Source organism: Amblyomma americanum, chromosome 4 (assembly GCF_052857255.1).
Source record: "Amblyomma americanum isolate KBUSLIRL-KWMA chromosome 4, ASM5285725v1, whole genome shotgun sequence".
In the NCBI taxonomy this organism is placed as follows: domain Eukaryota; kingdom Metazoa; phylum Arthropoda; class Arachnida; order Ixodida; family Ixodidae; genus Amblyomma; species Amblyomma americanum.
This window is the reverse complement of record NC_135500.1, coordinates 20,731,618-20,752,697: the sequence shown is the minus strand read 5'-3', so window position 1 is coordinate 20,752,697 and position 21,080 is coordinate 20,731,618. Positions and strand designations below refer to the sequence as shown.

General features: G+C 47.9%; 1 protein-coding gene across 12 annotated transcripts in view; it reads right to left on the bottom strand.

Annotated features, from left to right (window-relative positions):
* The window catches only part of LOC144127822 (rifampicin phosphotransferase-like), a 685,750-nt gene that overhangs the window by 64,664 nt on the left and 600,006 nt on the right, over nt 1-21,080 (bottom strand). For 2 of the 12 annotated variants that reach the window (XR_013313578.1, XR_013313579.1), the window contains one exon: nt 15,874-16,472. The exons of the other annotated variants lie outside the window; for them this stretch is intronic. The gene's annotated coding sequence lies outside the window, so the exon portion shown is untranslated. Of the gene's footprint in view, nt 1-15,873; nt 16,473-21,080 lie in introns of those variants that run through there. 12 annotated transcript variants of the gene reach the window in all.

Genomic DNA, 21,080 nt, shown 5'->3' with positions numbered 1-21,080 from the left:
GCTTTCAGGTTGTCAATGATTTCTGCTTAATTATTTCTCGAGTCAACTGCTTTTTGTTTTTTGCTAAGACTAGTGTTCGCAAAGATTGGAGGGCGGCTTTTGCAGGATGGGCAGTCTCTGTAGTGGATGGCCAAGTTCCTTGATTTTTTATCTCTCACGTTCAAGTTGTGCTCCTGCAGTGTTCTGTTCAAGCAACGACCTGCCTGTTCGACGTATTCTTTGCCGCAGGACAGAGGAATAGAATAGACGACTCCCGTGGCGCATGACACATACGGGTCCTAACGCCTAATTGTGCATTCTTTCCTTTATTCGACTGGCTTGTTCACGCGTCTACACAGCCTGGAAAGGCGATGAGGAGCAGAAAAACTAGCCTGCACTCCTGCTTTTTCCCAATTCTTTTTAAATTGTCAGAAATCTGGTGAATGTATCGAATGACCGAGTTTTTGTTCCGATCTGTTTCGTTCGACGTAGTGGGATTGCTTCGCCTGGCACTGAGCATATTTTCGGCTACTGAGAAGAGAAGCATTGCCGGGTACCCGGAATGAAGCATTCTCTAGACTTGAACCTGAAAACTTGCAACCTGGAGCTCTTTTTCACATCAAAAACGTACAAAGCTGAGTGCCCGTTCCGTGTCGTCTCAGAAAAAAATACTTGGCAGAAGTCCATTGCAACTTTTCTTCAAGCCAAACTGAAGCTGCTAGCTAAATGGCCCGTCTTTGGTTAAAAATTCAAAAGATGCCATTCTGTTCCTGCAAACAAACCAGAGTAGAGCCTTTCTGGGTTTTTCGTCCAAGTTAAATATTTGTACTACTCAATCCCTCAGGATGAGTTGCTTCGATGTGTGAGCGAGTGCATTCATCAACACGGCAACGTGGCCTTCCAAAATGCCAGCGACGTCTCATTAGTGGCTTTTTGGAACTTTTATCTACTTATCTAAAATCCACCCACAGTGAGTGGAGCGGCTCCCTTTTTATCCAAAAACAGGGTATCTGTATCGGTTCATGTCTCGCCCCCATCTTGAGCGACTTCTACCTAGCCAAGCAGGACAGAGCGCTTAGCACAAAGCAGAAAAATTTACCGGTTCCGAAAATCTTTAGGTGTGGGGACGATTATCTAGTTTTTTTTAAACAACGACGAGGATGAATTCCTGCAGCAGTTTTACAGGGTGTTGGTCATTTTCAATCAATGCAGGATCATCACCCCTGATTTTAACCCATGCGATCATCACACCGGATTTTACACCCATGAGATACCGAAGAATGGCTCCATTCGCTTTCTCGAGCTAAGGTTTGCAGTTTTCACCAGAACACGTTTGCTGGTCTTTTGAGCCAAGGGCCAACAAGCCTGTCTTACCCTACGACTCCGCGCATTCAAAGCTAATAACGAGAAACATTGTTCAAGCCGCCTTCAAAAACGCGTTAACCAAGTTTTGTCAGCAGTCTCTGAAGACAAGTCTTCAGGTTCAATCCTAGAGAATGCTTCATTCCGGATACCCGGCAATGCTTCCCTCCTCAATAGCCGAAAATATGCTCAGTGTCATGAAAAGCAACAAGCCCACTACGTCCAACGAAACAGATCGAAACATGATGATGACGATGAATTTTTATGGCGCAAGGGCATCTATTGCCAAAGAGCGCCATGGCACAAGGTATTTTTGACTTCTGAAGGTGGGCTCAAAGAACCATTTCCCAAGCATTTCACCCTAAATAAGCCGAGCACCTGACCAGGGGAAAGCTTGTACCCATTGTATCACCGGCGGGTACCCGGCGGCACTGGGGATCGAACCCCGCACCTCCCGCACGCGAGGCGGATGCTCAACCACTCGGCCACCGCTGCGGTCAGATCAGAACAAAAACTCACAGTTATTCTGTACATTCACCAGGTTTCTCACAATTTAAAAAAATTGGAGAAAAAAGCAGGAGCGCAGGTTATTTTTTTCTGCTCCTCATCGCCTTTCCAGGCTGTGTAGACACGTAAACAAGCAAGTCGAACGAAGGAAAGAATGTACAATTAGGCGTAAGGCGTATGTGTCATGCGCCACCGGGAGTCGTCTATTCTATTCCTCTCTCCTGCGGCAAAGAATACGCTGGACAGACAGGTCGTTGCTTGAACAAAAGACTGCAGAGCACAACTTGAACGTGAGAGATCAAAAATCAAGCAACTTGTCCATCCCCTGTCGAGACTGCCCACCACGCAAAAGCCGCCCTCCTATCTTTTCTAACACAAGAGTCTTGGCAAGAACAAGAACCAGTTGACTCGGGAAATAATTGAAGCAGCCATCATTGATAACTTGAAAGTAGGCTGCGTTAGCGTGCCTTCAGCAGCCCTCCAAAAATAGAGATGGCATACCTGTCTGGTTCAATATGATTGTACCGCATTCGAATCGACCTTAAACCCTTTAATACCCCATCTCAGCGCTCATCATTTACCATTTTTTGGCCTGCTAATGGTTGCCTCACTTATGTCAATATTTTGACTTGCTTTTAGCGCCTCATTGAATTTCTTGGCTCTTATCATTGCCTCATTTTAGTTTTTTACCTGTGTTTTTTTAACCTGATTTAATTTTTGGCTGGGTTCATTTTTTGGCCTCCATTCATTTTATACGTTTTTAACTTTTCATGAATTGTTGCCCTGTTAATTGTTGCCCATGTACGCCATTTTTTCACTTGATTTTATACCAATTTTTTCGCTTGTTTTTATGTCTCCTCACTTATGTTTCAAGACTGCGACCTATTACTAGCGTTGAAATACAAATGACAAAGAGCAGAAACACACAGGACAGACTCTAGCGTCTGTCCTGTGTGTTTGTGCTCTTTGTCCTTTGTATTTTAACGCTAGCGTCTGTCCTGTGTGTTTCTGCTCTTGGTCCTTTGTATTTTAACGCTAGTAATATGTCGCAGTCTGTGGATCAAAAGCACCAACTAGCCCAACTTAATTCTTTAATCACTTATGTTTGTGCCTCGCTTTACCCTTGTTGCCGTGTTTGCTGCTTTGGCGTTTGGCATTTCTTGACCCAGCCTTGACCAATTTTCGGTTTTCTTTTCTGTTTTTAGTCTTGGCGGGATCGAGCACTCCCTGAATGCATTATCAAAAGATTTTTCAGTCATATCTGTGTATTATATGCGCTCGCGTGTTAATGCCCTCCCGTTAAATATAAGGCACGGATCACACATGTTCAATATAAAGTTGACAAAAGAAAACAGTAAAAAACCGCAGTAGAATAAACGGCTGGCTCACGGCGGGATAGTATTATTTATAATTTTATTTTATTTTTCTGCCGTAATATAGGTAACTGAGAGCATTTTTGGTCTAAATTTCATGTGCATCTTTCTCTCACACAACGGTTGGGAATCGAGTTGCTCGTTGCGACATACAAACGAAGAAAGCCAACAGCCTCTGATTCCGAGGAAATCAAAGGGCTACGTATTTAAGAGAAAGCAAAGTAAACATTAGTAAAAACTCGCATAAAAAATAACACAACGGAAAAAATTGCAAACTTCGAGTTGACGTCTGTTGATGACGAACTGAAAGGTACAGAAGATACAAATACAGATGTAATGAACACGATGTAAAATAGGTATGTGATAACAAATCGTGCAGGAAATCTTCGATTCTGATTGTTAGCATTTTGACAGTGATTATAAAAAAAACACTCAAATAGAGAAAAGTGTGACACGTAGCAAAACAAATTTTTGAATACATCGAAAAATTCACTTTCAATTGTATTTCTAAAACAAGTTTATTAATTATACTTGCTAATGAAGGGGATAAGCTGTTCCAGTCATTGCTAGTTTCAGGTACGAATGAGTTGGCGCCCATGACAGTGTTGAAATGCGGTATACTAACTTTCTGGTTATGATCGCTACCAGAAGAATTTAAAGGTGCTAGACTGATTGAAAGAGTACGTAAATATGTGTTATGATAAAAGATTTTGGGAAGCAAAGTAATGCGGGCGTTTTCGGTGATCGGATAACAGAGGCATGTTTATTAAATATTTCATGTGGGTTACGCGTGATCTCTGACTGTAATTATTTCAAACAAAACTGGCGGAGCAGTTTTGTACAGCCTCCACGGTCCGCGCTTGTGTTAAATGTCATGATTCCGATATTGTTGCAGCATGCACAAGCTGAAAGCGAACGTAAGTGATGGACAGGAATTGTTTTAATGATGATGGCGCATGAGAAAAATTTCGGCGCAAGCAGCGTAAACTACAGTGAGCTTTAGACACTATGTTATCAATATACAATTTTCAAGATAAATTGTTAGTTACGGTCACACCTACATAACAGCCTGAGGTTGTGGATTTCAGTAAAGTACTAGTGAGTATAACTATGAACACCGCAGCTATTAAGACAAACCCTCGTACCTTTGCACTTCGTAACATTTATTCGGCTCTTGGACACGAAAAAAGATATTCGTCTATAAATGAGGAGGACGATCTTAATGTTAAAACAATGAACGATATTATCACATCTATCATTATGGAGAGCGTAATAGAAGTAGGCGGTAGGATGGTTCGACAAGATACCGGCAAGCTATGACAGGAGACAAAAAATCTGATTAAGAAACGCCAAAGCATGGAAGCGTCTAACCTTACAGACAGAATTCATTAGGCTAAGGTATCAAAGTTAATAAATAAGCGCAAGGACTGCCGATATAAGTAAGTTTTTAACGGAGAAAATCGAGCATGCAGTAAAGAATCCAAGTAGCCTAGAAGCAGTGAAGAGGAAAGTAGGCATAGGTAAAGACCAGATACATGTGCTAAGAGACAAAGAGGGCAATGTCATTGGCAATATGGATAAGGTAAAGTAGCCGAAGAGTTAAAAAGATACCTATACAGTAGCCAATGTAATCAGAACGCTAATGAGAGAGGCATTAGCGCACAGTAATTGGACATCCGGGCAGTAACGAAACAGGAAGTAAAGAAAGCCTTAGGAGCAATGCAAAGGGGGAAGCAGCTGGTGACGATCAGGTAACAGCAGATGTCTTGAAGGACGGAGGGAGATCGTGCTAGAAAAACTAGCCACCCTGCATACGCAATGCCTTGTGACCTCGAGCATACCGGTAGCTTGGAAGAAAGCTAACATTGTCTTAATTCTTAAGGAAAGAGACGTCAAGGACCTGCAAATGTACAGACCGTTCAGTTTACTGTCTGTTGCCTACAAGGTATTTACAAAGCTAATCGCAAATAGAATCACGAACAACCGTAGGCCTCAATCATTCAAATGATTAGGCAGGCTTTCGTAAAGAGTATTCAACAATAGATCATATTCTCACAATCAATCAGGTGATATAGCAATGCGCAGAACATAACCAACCCCTATACATAGCCTTCATTCATTACGAGAAAGCATTTGACTAAGTGGAAACGTCAGCAGTCTGGCAGGCATTGCGGAATTTTCACATGTCTCGTGACTTATGTGAAAATACGGGAAGATATATACAGGATAGGGTAGGATAGGATAAACTTTAATTGCTCTAATTATAAGGTCATTCAGCGGTCCGACAGAGTTCTTCCATCTTCCTGATGGTGATATCTTCTGTCTGTCAGGGTTGGTGCCCCTATTCCAGGGCTCAACTAAGGGTGGCTGCTCGTCGGGCATGCTGTATGAGCACCCGTTGTATACACGGGTCGCCACTGGAGAGCACCCTCTCCCACTGTTCCGCACTCGGGTTTTATACTCTATGTAGTGCTTTGTTTTTGCTGCATTCCCATGTAATGTGATAAAGGATGGGCTTTGCGCCACACCATGGGCATGTGTTCCTATATTACCCAGGGAACATTTTGCTTAGCGTGTTTAATTTTGGGAAAGTTCTGGTTTGCAGTTTCCGCCAGTGTACTGCGTCATGTTGGTTTAGTATGTTGTGGGGTCGTGAGTATCTTATCCTCGTTCCTCTATGATAATGTAGTAGATCTGAATACGTCGAGGTCACCGTCATGAAGTCGTCGGTGTCGCCGTCTGAGCCAGCTCGGTTTGTATGCTCTAGAGCGATCTTGTCGACCCTTTGGTTGCCTTCAATGTCGTTGTTTCCCGGTATCCAAAACAGGGTGTGTCTGACTCGATTTTTGTTCTGGCCTGCGCGGAGGAGGATCTGGAGCGCTTTGCGGCCAATTCTGCCATTTGCATAATTACGGCATGATTCCTTAGAATCTGTTAGTATATGTAGGAACTGCACAGCTACCATATTCCTCCATCAAGTCAGCAATAACATTCTAATAAGGATGGGCGCCAGCGCCGCCTAGCCGAACCCGAAGAAACTCAAAATCGCCACACGCATGTGCAGACCCCCTGCCGGCGCGACCCTCTCATTCCTCTGCTTGCCTCGCATTCGGCCGGCAGCACTGTCGCGCAGATGATGGTTATAGTGCCCTTAGTAGCGAGCTCACATTTCGGAACGCACAGACCGCTGCCTTGATGCCGCAGAGCCTGCGGGGGCGGCACTACCATTATGCCCCTTTATCTGAGACACCTGTAGGCGCATTTCCATCGCAAATAGCTCGCGTGCTTAAAACTTTAGTTGCCTCTGGGACTCATTTCCACCTCGCTATCGAACAAATATACTCAAAACACTCGATCTACCGCTGCTGTTTCGGGTTCCTTTAATATAGCTGCCGTTGATTTTCGCTTGCTCCTACGATGCAGTGGAAATACATGCGCCCTGTGTGTCTCTCTTGCAGCGCATTGCTCCTCCATTAGAATCTGGCCTAAAAGGTCAGCATAAAATAAGACGAGATCGCCGCTATTGGAGCTTTTTGCAGCGCGATCCGGCGTCGCAAGGATAGTGACTGCTTCCAAAGGTGCTGGATGCCGCTGCTGGGTTGCCACGCCTATATTGACCGATGTGTAAATGCAACCGGAAGCAGTAAAGTAATACACCTCGCACAGAAGAGTTAGGATCGCTTGCCGGTGTCTGTCGTGGCTCAATCTCTGATTAGTGGGCGCGCACGGGCACTTATATGCAGAATTTTGCCCGCACGGCACGCAACAGTGACGCACCGCTGCTGCGGCATCAACGTGGGTGAAACAGCGACTGCTTGTAGTCATCCTGTGGCGTAATTACGGCTCGCACTCAATCGAATCTATCTAAAAAACAGTCTCATTTGCCCCTCTCCTATTTGTCGGCCGTGGACGGCGTCCATTTTGATTTTTTGCTTCACTGATTGACGTCGTAAACGGCCCAGAAGTGTTGACGTTGCCCACCTAATTATGCGGGCAGATTGAGACAATTTTTGAGGCTGGAAAATGTAGTCTCAAAGCATTTGAGACAGAAATAGAAAAGGGCGGCTGTTTACATCGTCGTATACGCGGGTGACTGCGCGAGCAACGGTGTAGGAGAGTGCATGAAGACGACGTTGGCGCGCGGCACGAGTTATTTCGACGATTCGACTTAGGAATGAGAGTGCGCAGTGGCTGTGCGACGAACTCGCCGTTGAACTGGAAGGTGCGCAGGTGAGTGCGCTGTCAGTGTAGCGGCAGGTGCTGGGCGCGCTGCGCTTCTTCGCCACCGGTGGGCTTCAAGGCGCCGTTGAAAATGAAGAAAACGTCGGCGCAGCCCAACCGACTGTAAACAAGTGTTCGCGGAGGGTAGCGGAGACCGATGTCAACGTTGGGTCGCAGAAGGGGTGTGTTCTCTTTCCGAGGAGACCTGAGGAGAAGGCGGCGGTGAAGGAGGGCTTCCTTTGCCTAAACTTTCGCCGCGGCAGCATCCCCGGCGTCGTCGGGTGTGTCGATTGGGCACTCATCACTATCAAGGAGTCTGGGGGCAGTGCTGCGAACGAGCCGCAAACGGTTCTGCGCTGAAAGCGTGATAGTGAGTATACCTCGGCCGACGTTTTTGACCGCATGAGTTCAGCTACAAGTGCGGGCCTCGGCAGCTACAGTAAGTTCGTGCTGTGCGTGTTTTTTCTCAGATCTGTGGCGCGAACATGCGCAATCTGGCCGTGGACACGCGCTGACCCGCATCCTTCCACGACACGCTCGTCTGGAGGCACTCCAAGGCGGAGAAAGCCCTGGTGGACGACGGTGAGTTTTTCCTAGGTAAGCAGCAAATTAGCCATGTAAACCATTGGGCGAACTCTGTCACATATATTGAGCTCCACCACAATGCATTTGCCCGGATCTGCTAAAGCTACAAGAATGAGCCTGGCTAGTTACACCAATGTAGACACGTTACAGTATGATACAGTGTATTGCCACCCTTTTGTAAATTATAATTGCAGCAGAAACACAGGACACATATTACATTGTTGAAATGCATAGCCTTTCCTGTTGAAGAAACCAAAAAAAAATGCACCTGGCAGCACTTGTGTTTTGTAGGCAATCATAGTGCATCATTTATATCAATATGATGGTAAAAGACTGACCTTACAGCAGTGCGCACTTATACATCTCAATCCTGCGTGTCTGCATGCTCTTGTATGTCATAGTCAGCAAAGCCTGGATGTGAGCTACTTGGCATGAGTCTTCTACTCTATAGCAGATCGTCCTGTTAGGCTGCTGAGATTACTGAGAAACGACATGCTTACTGCGTCATTTCTTGTTATGCAGGAGGCTATGAATACCGACTGGAGCCATGGCTGCTTGCGCCAGTTGCGTGCCATCACAGACCCGACGTAGTAGAATGTCTGTACAACGCGCCACTTGCTTTCACACAATTTGTGGCTGAGCGCTGTATTGGTGTGTCGAAAAGTTGCTTCCGGTGCTTTAAAGGGCACCGGATGCACCACTGCCAGTGGGAGTGGACAGTGTGCATCATCACCGCACGTGCTGCACTTCACAGCCTCTGTTTGGATGTTCCCAGGTCAGCAGAGGGTGCAGGCGACACTGCCACTGACCCAGATAACAATGAACCACCTCTAAATGGTGGCTAACTCGATCCTCCTCACCTACCTCGTGGGAAGAGCAATGCGCTACTGTATTTTTAGCCTCTGTATGACGACCCGTCTCCTGAGGCAGGCGCACCTAGGGATGGTGCAGCGACAGTTGCGGTGGAAACTCTAGCGTCTAGCAACGACTCACCATGCTGGTGTGGAGAGTCATATCAGCCACTGTCCCTGTTGCCACTGTTATTGCCTTGTTTCAGCGCACAACACACATATGCAAGTGTGTGAGCAACTGTGTGATGTGGTTGTGCCCTTGGCCAACCTGTGTGCAGCCAGAAGCCTGCAGTGACAAACAGGTGCCCCCACCGGCTATCACTTCATTTTCAGTGTGCTCGCCAGTATACCTCCCAGTCCCTCAGCAGCGTGTTGCACAGTCTCTTCCTGAAGGCGGGAAAAGTGTTGAAGCAGCTCGCCCAATTTGGGAAAAGCTTGATTTTGAACTCTCTTTTGTCAATGCTTATGTCAGCCCACCTGCCACTTCTATGCTATCTCCTTCCAGCTGGGTCGAGTGCCTGTGGTCATTACCTGTGTGACGAAAATGCATGAACCAAAGTGTAGTGCTCGAATAAGGCGCGGAATATTTGTGATGCTTGTTGGAATCAAAAAGCAACACAAAGGTTGTTTTTAGTGCATCACACATTCAGTAAGCGCGTTTATTTTTTTAGGCACAGCATTTGACACGAGTGTGCTTCTATTGCAGAAAAGGCAGTGTACATACAAGCATACTTTAGCTTGATGTACAATTACCATAATGCGTTTGTGAGCGCAGTTAGGAAAAAAATTGAAAAATTGAGTTCAAAGTGTCTGTTTTCTTTCATACAGAGGCTACCTGTACAATAAAAACTACATAGTACAGTGTACATAATGCATTTTGAGGACTAGAAAACATTTTGGCACATATAAGATGTGTAAATACTAAAGCTAAGCTTTTAGCTTAATGATATGTGGCTAGGTGTTTCACTCTGTGCTAAAAGCTGTACCTACTGCAAGGAGACCGCTGTACAACAATGCATAATAAAGATTGTAAGGTGCAGTGGCTACAATGACTGCTGAATTACTAGAACATCTTCAGTGATAGACAAAGATGTGTAAACATCATAGACACATCATCAAGGAGATGGTGTGTGAGTAGAGGTCAGTTTACAATCACAAATCATGCAACACCGTTACTGGAAATGCTCTACAGCTCTAAGAATATGCGGGAAGCTCCATTATGGGAAATTTCGAGCACTCGGTTATTGCCCCTTAACTGACACCTAGCTTGGTTTGCGATAACACAAGGCTAGGAAGTCTTGTCCTTGATGACACGAGACGGGGACAATGCCGAATGGCCGGACAAGCTCCTTATGCTACCGCATAATATCTGTAACAAGTGCAACTGCTTTCAAGCTACTGTTCGTCTAGGTATTTAATATCCTTGTCATTTTGAGCTGGTTGTTTCCTTTCTAACTGGAGCGGCCTGTATACAGGGTGCCTCAGATAAGATGGACCATAATTAAAAAAAAAACCTAAGTGCTCTTCCGACCTGAAAGTAAGTGCATGTTAGAAGCTATGCAAAGTATTTAAAGCCCTTCAAACACTGCCCTCACCAAACCAAGCAATACCAACATCACTCCGCCTGCTGAGCAAAATACAATAACATATTACACATCCCTGTCCTGTCCTACCTACCTCACTGCCCTGGATCATATGCAATTCAAGCGCTCTGTACCAGCGGACATGAGAAAATTTGCTCAACTTTCTGCCCAGTTGCAATTAGCCTCTACACAAGCCATACAAGCAAACTACTTCTTTCCCGGTTGGCCCTGGATCTACTACAAGATCAGCAAATAACGTTAATAAAACAAGCTCATTCTCTCCTCGGCGACAATAGCAAGGTTATCAATGCATCTGCTTCCTTTCACTCTAAACGAACTGAGTGGATCATAAACATCACAATTTCTGCATCCTGCACAGGAAAAACAAGAAACTACCGCAACTGAACGTCAACCGAACGGAGCTACAAAAATACCAACGGAACATCAAGTGCTTAGCCCGATGTGGGCGGCATCACTAGGCTACGAGGCAGAAGAGTGCTGCCACAACGGCAGGCCGTGTCGACTCTCATTTCCCACACGTAGATTGCAAGCTATCAGCAGCTGCACCTGTCTGCTCCCGTCTGTCGGCAGTTGCTTTTGTGCGATGACAAATGGTTTTCTGGTATTTTCTCAAGAAAATAAACAGAATCACACATCACTCCGTCACCAATAGGCGCCGACCGAGAACACAGACTAAAGTTGTCTTCGTCGATTTTCGAGCCGAGCGCTGCCTGTAAGTTGATCTCGGCAGGCCCGTAGCATTCACTGCCTTCAATCAGATTTTTCTGCGCTCTGAAGACATCCACAAAGTACCTTGATTTTAGACGACACGCAAGAAAACAGGAACTAGCCATGGAATCATCTGTCTTCTTGCAATCCGCCACGTTCACGTTATGCCACTGCCAGCGCGCCCTCATGGAAAGAGAGGTTAGCCGACTGCAAATTTAATTGCAAAACTGAGAATGCTTCTAATTTTCCTTCGTGTTGTTGAGTTTTCAACAGAGTTTATTACCAAAATTCTTCATTTTTTCTTCATTGCGTTTCTGTTTATTTCTAGACTAACATGTTCACGCTTTACCGCTGACAGCACACCTTCGCGGCAACAAAAGTGACTGAACATCGAACTTAATTGCAACAGGGTCATTCCAAGCCAAACGTCCCAGACGTTGCGCTCGACCAACTTCAATTTGTTCAAAAAAATTCATGAAAACTTATCCTAATGTGCATAATCAAAGTCTGAAATATTTTTGCCGAAAAACGTTTCTTCGTGAGTTGCCGTCAGTTTTAATATTTGAAAAGGGGAGAAACCAGGCACTGGTCAAAAATTAATAAAAAATTAAGACATTTAGAAAACACTTCACAATTTGTTTCAGTGACATTTTCACAGATTCAGGCTTTCGATATAATTCGGAATTTATACGGCATAAATATTTAAAGAAAATAAAAAAGGTATGAAAATGTGTCATTTTTCTCATTTTTTGTTTTAAATATCAACTTGCTCACGGAAATAGCCACCTTGTTTCTCCAGATGTCGAGTATGTCGAGGTGATGAAACTGCGTACATGAAAGTAAAATAAAATACTAAAGTTGCAAAAAGTGCGTTTTGAGCCAAAAACACTCGTTAATTTCACCCTGAGGTGGTCTAAGCAAAAATGCATACAATAGCGGGTCACATAGTACTGTTTATTTTCTTTCATCGCTGAAATTTTTGTGTAGGTAATTTTTGTTAAAATGGAGAAAAGAATTTTTGAAGTTGAGCTCTCGCGCCATATGTTGCGTCGCCTCTTGATGCCTCTTCACCGCAGAGCACGACACTGCCGACACTGTGGCCAGACGAAATGTAGAGTTCTTGTTCTTAAGTGAGGTTTGCACTGCAGGCAAGCATGGGAACGTTGAGAGGTGTTCGTGAGAAAAGGTTTTCTTAACGCTGCGGGGCGGCACATGCCCAAGTGAGCTAGTTGTTCGGTGTGGTTCTGTCGCAGTCATTCATTCTTTTCAGCGCCATGACAGGCGGAAGCACCAACATAAGAGCTTCTGAGACGCCGATCTGGAAATGACCAGAACGATCCGGTGTTGAAACAATCCGCGACGCAGCAGCGCCACGTAGTACCTTGCCCCTGTGGCCTGCAGAGGCTCATGCCCGGTTGTTTCCGATGTGAAGTCTTGGTTTTATTTTTTTTACCCGCCGCGGTGGCTCAGTGGTTAGGGCGCTCGACTACTGATCCGGAGTTCCCGGGTTCGAACCCGACCGCGGCGGCTGCGTTTTTATGCAGGCAAAACGCTAAGGCGCCCGTGTGCTGTGCGATGTCAGTGCACGTTAAAGATCCCCAGGTGGTCGAAATTATTCCGGAGCCCTCCACTACGGCACCGCTTCTTCCTTTCTTCTTTCACTCCCTCGTTTATCCCTTCCCTTACGGCGCGGTTCAGGTGTCCGACGATATATGAGACAGATACTGCGCCATTTCCTTTCCTCAAAAACCAATTATTATTATTATTATTATTGGTTTTATTTGATTCAATCAGTGCAATTTTTGCATTAACACTCCAGCGACCACTGTAGACGAGCCACTGTGCTGGCGAAGCACCTTCACGCGAGCGACGCACATTCGCACGAGCGAACCGCGTACACCGCCAGCACGTCTCGCGTTACTGACCGCAGCGGTGTGCACTTCGCATCGTCACGTGCGCTCAGAGGCGCGCGCTCTCCGCGGTCTTATTCGGATGTAAATAACGCAGCCGTGCTGCGCCCGCTATGCTAGCTGTTCATCCCTCGTCGTGGTCCATGCGAAACAGCACGCCGAATACCCTCGTTTTTTTTCTCTTGCGTGCGCCGCACCAAAGTGTGTCTGTTAGAATTTTGAAAACGATCTCGTTCACTAAGTGCCGTCCGCCGAATGTCACGCAATAACTTCTTTAGCTCCAGCCCTAAAAATGCATGACAGCGAACAATGGCAAACTAAAGTTATCTGGCCATAAGTGCATGTCATGTCATGCCAGGGCCGTGTTCTGCGGTGAAGAGGCATTAAGAGACAACGCAACTAGCGGTGCGAGAGGTCGAATTCAAAAATTCTTTTTTTTTTCTTTAAACAAAAATTACCTCGATAAAAATTTTTGAGATGAAAGGAAATAAACTTTAATATCTGACCCACGCTTGTTTGCATTTTTACTTGGACCACCTCAGGGTGATATTAACGAGTGTTCTTGGCTCAAAACGCACTCTTTGCAACTTTAGTATTTTATTTCACATATGTGCGCAGTTTCTTCACCTGTAACATTTGTTATAGGTACTAGACATCTGCAGAAACAAAATGGCCATTTTTTAATTTCAAAGAGCAAGTTGATATTTAAAACAAAAAATGAAAATTGGTCACATTTTCATACTTTTTTCGATTTTTCAAAAAATATTTATGCCCCATAAAGCTGCATGCACCGAATTATATCGGAAGCGTGAATCAGTGCAAATGTCATTGAAAAATATTGTGAAGTGTTTTCTAAATATCTGAATTTTTTATTAATTATTGACCAGTGCCTGGTTTCTCGCCTTTTCTAAATATTAAAACAGCCGTCACCTCACGAATAAATTTTTTCGGGAAAATATTTCAGGCGTTGATTACGCGCATTAGGATAAGTTTTCATGAATTTTTTGAACAAATTGGAGATGGTCGAGCGCAACGTCTGGGACGTTTGGCGTGGAATGACCTAAAACTGAAAACACTGCTTCTTTTGCTTGGTGCTGTTGAGTTTGAAATACAGTTTCTTAGCAAAATAAAACTTTACTCATTTTATTCACTGCGTCTTTACAGCTAAACTTTAGTCCACGGTCCCTTGTGCGAATAAATGATTGCGGGGCGGTGCCCTCCTAATAGCCACTGCAACCTTGCTGCTAATTGGCTGATTCTGCGGTCGGCATCTCACGGTGTCGTCCTTTTGACGTTACGATCTCCGAATTGAGACTTTTCGAGAGCGATCCGTAATACCGCCCCTGATATCCGAAGGTGCACGCGCAATGGGCGATCAGAGCGGGTTCCAGTATGGGAACGGTGTGCTTCGCGGGAGACAGGCAGGGTGCACGCACCGGCGCTGCGTCGGCGCCTCGCAGGGCCAAGGCGAACCACCAGTGTTAACTGTAGGAAATGAACACAAAACTGCGGCAGTGCCCCGAGTGTTTCGAGCGCGTTTGTTTGCTAGCGAGACGCAGATGATCCCCAGCGGCAGCAGAAGTTCGAAACACGCGGGCTAGTTGCGGAGTAAACGCACCTCCAGCTGTCTCACACGAGGCGGCTTAATAGACACGTTTAGTTGGCCGTACGGAACGGGCTTACGTACGCAGAAGGGTTGCTGGCCGCGAGTGCACATGCGTAGAACGTTCCATGCCACTGGAAGAGTGCACCCCTATTTTTCGAAGCACTCGCGTGCTGAAGCGGTTCCGCAAGCAGGTAGATAGGGAAATATTTGAGGCTTTCTGTATCAATAAAGCAGGAGAGAAATACCTGAGCACCCCTTCAATATCCCTCACGGGTAAAGTTGCATACCTGGCAAAAAGCACACGCTTGAATCTATTGTGAATTTACTTGTTTTCTTTTGTTATCTATGTGTCGGCGGTAACCAGAGACCGTGTTACTCAAATACGTCTTGTGTATCGAGCATACGCAGATGGGCATAGTGATTTCTTCTCCTACGTGTGCAATAAACGGCAGTTGAAGTACCAGCCTCTGTCCTGTGTGTTTCTGCTCTCGGTCCTTTGTGTGTGTTTTCATGTCCCGACATGACCTACTTGATGCGGTGTGGGACCGCGCAGTGGCCCAGGGACCGAGCAGGGTCTAAAACTCATTTGCGAAATAAAGTATTTCTGTCTGTCTGTCTGTCTGTCCGCGCCTACGTGCACAGTCCTAAACGACTCCAAAAGAGTTATAGAAAATTACTCGGCAGGTTTTATCTGTCACCCGGCTGCACGTATCCTTTGTGCCTGCACTCCAGACCATAAGATCAACCTAGTCTGGGTACCCGCCCACGCGGGAAGCGCTAGAAACGAAGTGGTCGACCGACTAGCCCGAGGCCTAACTAACCGGGCAGCCGGCCCCATTGACTCACAAGCTCTTGCCGAGGCTCTCATGAGCCTTGCCGAAATCACCAACCTCCAAAGAGAGACGAGACACCCCTTTTCGCCTCCTCACCCAGACTTAAAGCGAGCGCAATCCACCATACTCCGCAGGTTGCAGACACACTCGGTCCTTAGCCATTCTATACTATCACTCATAACAGACGGGGAATACGACCCCACCTGCCAAAATTGTAACCAGAAAAATCGCCACCAGCCGCGGTGGCTCAGTGGTGTCGTGGATCGGGTAGCATGCCGTCGCTCAGCAGGTGTTGTCGGGCAGAACAGGAACGAAGCGGTCCGGAGACGGATTTAAGGTGACCAAAAGGGAGAACTTTATCTACACTATTTAAATTGTCATGGTAGCGTAAAAACTTGGTCGCAGACCGACCGGCGGAGCGGCCACTCTACTCGAGAGTCAGAACACACACACTGCTCTCCCCTCTTCTCGGAGTTTTTGTCGACGAGCCGGGTATCCTCCTCGCAGCCGGGACACTTAGGTCCTCCTCTCCCAGTCCGCTGCTCGGTAGCAGCCTGTGCCAGCGCGCCCAGCAGCAATTCTGGGAAGGCGGGTTTGGCCCGGAAGCGTCCCCAAAGTGTTCCTGCAGGAAGGCTGGACGAGGCAATCGGGACAACAAAGGGAGGGTCCGGCATATGGACTTCCGCGAACGACGGCGCCTCCCAGTCTCCGTCTGTGGGTCCGTCATGGACACATCTGCCGTTGATTAGGTCGTCTCAGCCCAAGGATCACAACAGCTCGTTCGCCGCCAGGTAAAGGCCTCGAAAGGGGCTACATCTCCTCGGTGTCCTCTGAAGAGGCCGGATCAGCTGGACAGGTTCCTTGTTCTCCGGGTGGTCCTGATGGGGAATGACTGCAGACCCAGACTCTCTGGTAGGGCATTAGCGATCAAGCCTGCACAATGCCCCCAATCCAACAAGGCAAGAGCACCACCGACCACTCCTAGCCGTGCCAGGCAATCCTGGAACAACGCCTTAAGCTGTTCTGCATGAATACGCCCCGTTTTTCCCACTCCCAGGTCGTCAGGTAGGGTGAGTTGCGTGCGTATTAGACATATGCGGGCGATTTCAGAGCCCAGTACCTTACAATTTTGAATGAGATTTCGCGGCATTGTGAAAAGAAACCGCAGCTGCCGCTGCAATCAAGAGACAAACAGCCGATGGATGGGTTACGAGAGCCTAAAGTTGGACATACGGGAGGAGTTCAACATAACATTTATCATTCTCACCTAAGCTACAACTGAACACAACATCAAATGCGGAAGGGCACTCATAGAAACGAACGTAAAAGCAAATAAAAACTTTCATTACACCAGGTACGCTTAGACGAGCGCCTAGTATAGCCAATTTCGCTTAGCGAACAAAGCCTCTGCTGAGACCATCGGCATTACCATTTTCTTTACCCTTCCGGTAGCGAACTTCAAAATTATGCTCCTGTAGGGCGAGACTCCAGCGGAGCAAGCGTCCGTTTTTCGGAGACATGTTCTGAAGCCAGGTCAATGGACAGTGATCAGTCTCGATGACGAATCGCGAACCGGCCAGGTAACACCGAAGCTTGTGGGTGGCCCACACTAAACAAGCGCACTCCTTCTCCGTGGCACTGTACGCCTGTTTACGGGTCGTCAGGTTTCGGCTTACGAATAACACAGGGTGTTCCTCTCCGTTCTCGTCGCGCTGGCTCAGGACCGCCCCCATGCCCCTCTCACTCGCGTCGCATTGAACAATGAAGGTGCCGTCGTATGAAGGAGCCTTTAGTACAGGCCGGCTGGTAAGCGCTTTCTTCAACGCGAGAAAAGCCTGCTCTTTGCTGGTATTCCAGTTCCCCTTAATCGGCTCCTCCTTCCTTAAGCTATCTGTGAGCGGACTCGCCATTTCCGAGTAGCCTGGAATATAATGCTGATAATAGCCAGCCAACCCTAGAAAGGCGCGTATGTCAGTCTTTATAGACGGCCTAGGATAATCGCGTATGGCTGCGACCTTAGCGTCCAGCGGCCGGCGGTAGCTCCGTCCGACAACGTGACCGAGATACTCGACCTCGGCTTTACCAAGCTTGCACTTCTCAGCCCGGAGAGTCAACCCCGCCTCTCGCAGTCGGGTCAAAACCTCGCGCAAGTGGCGCAGGTGAGCCTCCCAGTTGTCGGAGAAGACGGCAATGTCGTCCAGGTAAGGAAGCGCGTATGCTTCTGTACCTGTCAGCACCCGATCCATCAGCCGAGAAAAGCAAAACGGCGCGTTTTTGAGCCCGAAGCTCATCACGAGTGGTCGGAAAGTGCCGAGGGGAGAGATAAATGCCGCGTACTGACTGGCTCTATCCGTCAGGGGAACCTGCCAGTAGCCGCGGGTTAGATCAAGAGTTGAGACATACTGGGCCTTGCTGACCGTTTCTACCCGCTCCTCCAAATTAGGGATAGGATAAAGTTGGTCTCGTGTGATGGCATTTAACTTTCGGTAGTCGATGCAGGGCCGTGGTTCCTTCCCGGGTGTTTCTACCAGTACGATAGGTGACGTGTATTCGCTTTTCGTTGGCACAATAACGCCGAGGTCAAGCATGCGGCGAATCTCAGCATTAAGGATCTCCCTTTGCCTCGGCGAGACGCGATACGGTCTGGAGCGAATAGGCTCGTCGGTGGTCACCTGAATATCATGCTCCACTAGGAGTGTCTTTCCCGGCTTGTCAGCTAGAGTGTCCTCGAAATCTGAAAGTAGCTGCTGGAGGTCCTCTTTCTGTTCGGTAAGATCTGCATCACCACGTATCATCTCGAGAACTCCAGTAAAAGAGGGGATATCACTGCCTGGAAATACAAAATCTGTTTGCACCTCTTCAGGTTCATTCAGCGCAAGCTGGACGATTGCTTCACGTTGTCGACAGGGCTTCATGAGGTTACAGTGATAGATCTTCACCTCGTTCCGCCTACCCGGGATCTTTACCGCGTAGTTCGTTTCTGACGGTTTTTCTACAACCTGCGCGGGGCCCTCCCACTGCACGTCCAGCTTGTTTGCCTTCGACGCGGCCAGCAGCATTACCCTGTCTCCCGCCGAAAATGATCGCTGTCGTGCGTTTCGGTTGTGGTAGAGTTTAGCTTTCTGCTGGGCCGACTTCATGTTGGCCTCAACGAGCTCTCTGCATGACTGAAGCCGTTCCAGAAGCTGAAGTACATATTCAAGGACGGTGGGATCCTCGCCTTTGCCCTCCCAAGATTCGCGAAGCATGCGAAGGGGCGACCTGAGCGACCGGCCGTATGCCAGTTCAGCTGGACTAAAACCGGTCGCTTCATGTGGCACTGACCGAAGCGCGAACATGGTAGCTGGCAAGCATGCCTCCCAGTCTCGGTGGTGCTCGTAGCACATGACCCTGAGGACACGTATTACTACGGAGTGCCACGCCTCGACACTGCTACTCTGAGGGTGTCTGATAGAGCTGTGGATAAGGCGATTGCCGCATTTCCCTAGAAATGTGACCGTAAGTGCGCTCGTAAAAACGCTGCCTTGGTCACTCTGCAACTCGGCGGGGAAATCTATTCTAGAAAAGACCTTTAACAGCCCGTCGACAATTCCCACGGAGTTCAGCTCTCTCAGGGGAATTGCCTCCGGGAACTTCATCGCTGGGCAGATGAGTGTTAAAATGTAGCGATAGCCTGATGCGGTAACAGGTAGTGGACCTACAACGTCCACCACAAGGCGCCGGAGTGGTTCGCTAATTAGTGGCACAAGTTTCAAGGGCGCCTTGCATTTATCGTGGGATTTTCCTACCCTTTGACATGCGTCGCAGGTCTGGACAAATCTTTCAACATCTTTGAAGCACCCTGGCTAATAAAATTCTCTTAAAAGCCGGGCCTTTGTTTTTTTTTTTTGATGCCGAGATGGCCGGACCAGCCGCTTCCTTGACATAGCTTTAGAAGGCCTGCCCGATATTTTTGGGGCACCAATAGTTGGTCGTAGTGCACACCTTTTTTGTCTTTGTACTGCCGATACAGCACTCCTGCGCGCTGCGTCAGAGCGACGTTTTTCATTCCCAGTCCCTCACCGACATGATCATGCAAATCTCGGAGAGTTGCATCACTGTCCTGTTCAGCTGCGATGGTCTGTCGGTCTACTTTAATCAACTCGGGAAAGCCGTCTAACTGGGGAGGCAGAACTGAAATTTCCAACTCCTCAATGGCCTCGCCACACGGCGCTGAAGGCGTCTCATTTCCGAAAGCAGCGGTCTCTGCGCCCACCTGCACAGTTTTTTTCGCCCGTTGCATGCCTCTCTGCTTCCCCGGAATGACTCAACTGGGCCGCGATTTCGCGGGCTTTAGAACGCGTAAGCGCGTGCATGGAGCGATCCCCATAGCTAAACCCTCTCGTCTCCAACTGCTCCTCCGAGCGGTTTAAAAAGAGGTAGGGGCACTGCTCTGGCAAGGTCGCCGACACCGCCGCTTCAGTGTGCAATATGCCAAACGGGCCCTCAATAGCCTCGTATACATGAGCCCGACGTTGCGGGTCGAGTCGGGGCGCGCCAGATGTCGGGCTGGCCAGCCCGACCCCACCGCGTTTACAAGTGCCGGTTTTCTGTCGGGCGGAGATCGCCGCTACCCCTAGCGTCGAGGAAGCAAACCACGCGTGATGCAAGGGGAGGAGGAACGCCAAATGTTTCCTTTCCCGTCTTTCCAGTCGGTTGGTTCGCCCGTTCACGTGCGCGCTCTCCTCGAGGCCGGCAGCGGCTCGCTTTGATTTCCAATGGGTGTCTCCGCTGCTGTGTTGAGCTTCATGCTGTGTTGAGCTTCAGCGGAGTCAACACCGTACATACGTGCTTGAACGAGTGGCCGATGGCTTAATAGATCGCTCATATGGCCGAACCACTTCCATGCTGATGGGGACGCTCCGCTCTTGTTCTGTTCCAACAGCTCCTAAAATCCACGAATAAATTACCTGAGAGGTACACAAGGGCAACTTTTTCAATACTTACAAGCGTAAACCTTTTTTTCATGTTTTTCCAGCAAGTGCGCAGCTGTTCCCATGTAAAATTATAGCCCATAGCGCGCATCTCCCGCTCCAATTCTTTATACACATCTTGGTTCCTCTGGCGCTTGCTGTCGAGTGCTTCGCTCACGCTTCTAGCTTCTATAAGCGCCAAGAAACTTTTAATAGATTCTTCGCTCCACGCCGCACGCACGCTCGTACTGGCCATGGTACTCGTACTTGCTGCCATTTTCCCGCAGTACGGGACCAGAAAATATCTCCGAGTTCCTGCGCAGTGCCAGCCAGACAAGAGAGGAGGCAAGAGACGAGACAAGGAGGGGAGGCGCTTAGCCGATGCGGCAGCGTATACATGCTTCCTAGAACCGGGTCGGGCAACGTCGGGAGGAGTCAACCCACCCCTGCAGCCGGGCTGGCCCAGCTCGACTCGACGACCACTTATCTCGACCCCCTAGCGTATACATGAGCCCGACAACCGGTTTTCTACCCGACAGCCGACTGAACCCGACTTTTGTCGGGCTCATGTAAACCCCCTGAATGGTGA